At 33.4% G+C, this 4,054-nt stretch overlaps 1 non-coding gene across 1 annotated transcript; it reads left to right on the top strand.

The window, feature by feature from the left end:
• Positions 1–3,517: 3,517 nt before the first annotated feature.
• Positions 3,518–3,607, top strand: LOC145740536 (U6atac minor spliceosomal RNA). Its single transcript, XR_014181473.1, has one exon. It is a non-coding gene; the product is annotated as a U6atac minor spliceosomal RNA (small nuclear RNA).
• Positions 3,608–4,054: the final 447 nt, after the last annotated feature.

The raw sequence follows: 4,054 nt of genomic DNA, 5'->3' as shown, positions 1-4,054 counted from the left end.
TGTCAGAAATGCCAAAAATAATTTAAGACACTTTACCTGCATAGCTTGGCCAGCTGAGTCTCAATTTCATCATCTGTAAAACCTTTAGATTTTGCACCCACTTTTCCTGATTCTGGAAGTGGAACACCTGACATATACAAAAATACAACATTCAAATCCCTCTTCTGAAACTGTATACAAATTTAACAAACCTTTCCACTAATTTAAATTTTCAATCTCAATTTCATCCAGCACTTGATTGACAATGTTGTCACTTTCCTCTTCATCGCCAGACTCAGTCAACATGTCATCCAGAGTGTCATTGACTAAAAAACAATATCAGGTAACAAACACAATGAGACTGAATAATCTTGACTCACTCATTTCATCAGTCATCTCCATTTTCATATTCTCCTTGGTGAAGGCATTCCCAGTGGAAACAATTTGCTCAGTTTCATAATTCTATTCATGTCAGCCATGGTACGGCCAGCAACTCCCATAGATTCCGCTAGTTTAACATTAGCCCCCATTGCTTTATTTTGGAACTGCAATCCAGTTACTTTAGTACTAGCTGCATAGGACAGAGTTTTCTGTGTGCAATTGGACTAGTTGCTTAGCTAAAATTCGGCATCCTTCTTGATTACCCTCTTTGGCTAGTTTTTTTTTATTTCTCCTTCCTGTAAGTGATTATGAGTGTAATGGAGTGTAGAATTTTTGGGGCAGAGGTTGTACCAGTTTTTTTCTTCTCTCTCCAGCTTTAGACCATCCCGTTCCAAATCTCTTCCCACTTTCCTTAAGGCTCTAACAGTTTCTTTTTGCTCTTCTACATGATTTCAATGTTTGAGTTTGTGCTTAGTTAAGTCTGGGAAAAAATATGTGATATTGGCTTTACCTTTAGGGTCTGGTTTAGACCAGAAATTTAAAAACGACATGTTAGTTGGACTAGAATTTTGTTCCTAAATGCTAATATAAAATCAAACGAGAATTTAAAGAACAGATATATATTTAAAAGTGAGTTATAAATAATAATTAAGTGTAATTTGTAAATCAGAGTTTTTGTTTACTTCTCAAGGTTTGGTTATGTCAAAATGTGTCGGCTGTCATTCCTGTCAGACGTGCCGTTTTGCAACGTTGCCAGTTCTAGTTCTAAGCAACCTTTTTCATCCTTCAGCACTTTGGCATTTTAATTTCAAATAATGTCATTTGTCTTTAGTTTATTTTATTCTTACGTACTTGCTTGTAGGTTTATTGTTACCTCCACCATAGACTCAATTATAAGTACAGACAACCAGCGCAATGTAATTAAAGTGGCCCCCAAAAAGGAAGCCGTTTTTCAAGAGCTTCCTAATCTATTTCGGCCGCTTCAGTTGTAGATAAACTCTAAAAGATGGCGCTAATACAGCTCGTCATTGCAGACATAGTTGCCAACTTTTGCAGTATTTCCTATAATCCGCTTTCGTTTGCTATTCCATCTGAACTGCGTAAGAAAGCTTGATTTTCTCAAAGAGTCAAATTACTCGTATTTTGAAAACTAAACAAGATAAGAATTTGTGGTTTGAAGTATCGATAGTAAAGATTCTATTCTTTCTTCAAATCGCGTGACCTTTTTAACGTCAAAACGGATCCTGAAGGTCACGTGACTCCTTTAAGATTATAGAAATGGAATTTATAATGTCACATGACAGTTTTAAATGTCAAAATGTCATTTGAAGAATCACGTAATCACGTATTTGTAAAGACACGTGACCCTCTTTACAGTTCAAATGGCCACGTGACTGTTTTAGATGTCAAAGTATTATTTGAAGAGTCACCTGACTCCTTATAATGTGCAAATGGTCACGTGACGATTTTCAAAAATAAAATACATTTTTAAAGGTCACGTGACTCTTTTTTTAATGTCAAACCGAAATCCTGAAGGTCACGTGACTGTAAATAGCACAATAAAAGGCGTATTTTGGCGGCAGAATTAACCTGAGTTTTAAGTTGTAGTAACATAGGCCATCTTTTTTCATCAGAATAAGTTAAAATGAGACAGGCATTGTAAACACTCTAGTAAACATTTACGCCAAAATACGTCTAATGTTTAAAGGGTCACGTGACCGTTTTTCAGTAAGAACTAAGATTTTTTAAATTACGTGACTCTTTTTAATGTGCAAATGGTCACGTGACGATTTTCAATACTCAAATTTTATTTTTTTTAGTCCACGTGACTTTCTTTAACTTTAAAACGGATCCTAAAGGTCACGTACACTTGAAAATGGATTTTATAATGTCCCATGACAGTTTAGAATGTCAAAATGTTTTTTAAAGAATCACATGCTCGTTTTTTATTACTTTATTATGCATTTCCAATTAAAAACGTGTTCACGTGAAACCGGGATCATAAAGGTAACGTGACTGTTTTAGATGTTTAAAATATTATTTGAAGAGTCACTCTTTTTACAGTTTATAAAGTCGCATGACGATTTTCAATACTGAAATTTTATTTTTAAAGGTCACGTGACTCTTATTTAATGCCAAAACGGAACCCTGAAGATCACGTGACTGTAAATGTCAAAATATTATTTGACGGGTCACGTGACTATTTTCAATAATAAAATTTAAGATTACGTTACCGTTTTTTAGTTTTAAACTCTATATTTTGTGACCCATTTTAAGGTACAAATGGTCACGTGACATAAAATTCATAATGTATTAAGTATAAAATAAGCCTTGATAAATATTACTAATAAGAAATAACTAAACTAAAAATACAACGAAGTGAAACACAATAATTAAAGAAAACACACACAAAATCTGTTATTTTTTGCCTAGAAACAAAACAAAAAATGTGATTTGTCAACTAGACAACGCCGCATTAAAACTGATGTTTTCCAACAGTCAAAAGATCGGAATTGCTGGGTCTGGCTTCTAAATTACGCGAATATGCGTTTAGTGGTGCCATCTCACCCGGCTTACTTAAATTAATTTTCAGTTCCATTGCCACTGTCTATACTTATCATTTAGTCTATGCCTCCACGCACCCTTGAGTATTGTTGTCATTAAATAAAATATTTGCTGCATCAAAACAAATAATAAAACCGAAAATAATTATTTATAATTCATTAACTACTTTTATTGTCACAATCTGATCCATGATCTATCTTATAACGAGTGGACTTACTAAAAGCAATGGACTTACGATTGACTTACTATGACTTACTAGCACAAACGCAAATGTTTATCGCAAAAATGGTATCTATTTTAAGTTATTTTTAAACGGTTGCGATATTAGTAACTGAATTATAAATAAATAAATAAAATAAAAACTCTTTCTGCTTGAAACCATTCATGATAAAAAAATGATTTTAGTTAGAGTGCGCTTAACTTCAAGAACATGGCAACATTGCGTTGTCTAGTTTCGCCAGTTTGCCGTTATTTGAGAAGCTTGACGCTATCGCCGAAAGGTGGCGCCATCTGCATTTAAAATAAGTAATATCAAGCCGCTGTGTCGCTACGTGAGATAAGTACTTATACAGTAAGTTTGGCTAACGTTAGCGTGTTGTATGAAAGGAGAGACGGTTAGCACTCCCCTAGACAAGGATGGAACACAAATACTGCTTAAGGCACACTTAAGCAACAATTTTTTTTGTTTTATTTAAAAGTATTAATTTTGAATTAGATAAAAATATGATTCTCAGAGAATTTTAATAATGATTTCTTTATTCCTAAATAAGCATAATATACGAAAATATAAACAAATCATTTTTTTCTCTTAAAATACATAGTCTCAAAATTAAAATTTTATTTTATTGTAGGACAATAGGCTACTAATCCCTATTTGCACTGTCGCATTTTAAACCGAGCTTCAGTTTGGTTTTGAATGTGCGAGAACAAGAGAAGAAAGGTACAGTCTGAACTACACTTAACTTAAGCTTTGCTTTAAAGTAGGTCAAAAGTTTAACTGATTAGACATATTTATATTTTTTAATCAAAATGACTACTCTACTTCTATAAAATACAGGGTAATTCAAATTCGACCCTCACCATTGGGATCTCAGAAACCATAAGAGATACGAGAAAGTTTAAATTGGGG

This window comes from Ips typographus, linkage group LG1, assembly GCF_016097725.1.
Source record: "Ips typographus isolate SLU linkage group LG1, UJ_Ityp_2.0, whole genome shotgun sequence".
Classification (NCBI taxonomy): domain Eukaryota; kingdom Metazoa; phylum Arthropoda; class Insecta; order Coleoptera; family Curculionidae; genus Ips; species Ips typographus.
The sequence above is the reverse complement of the archived record's forward strand: the minus strand, read 5'-3'. Positions and strand labels throughout refer to the sequence as shown.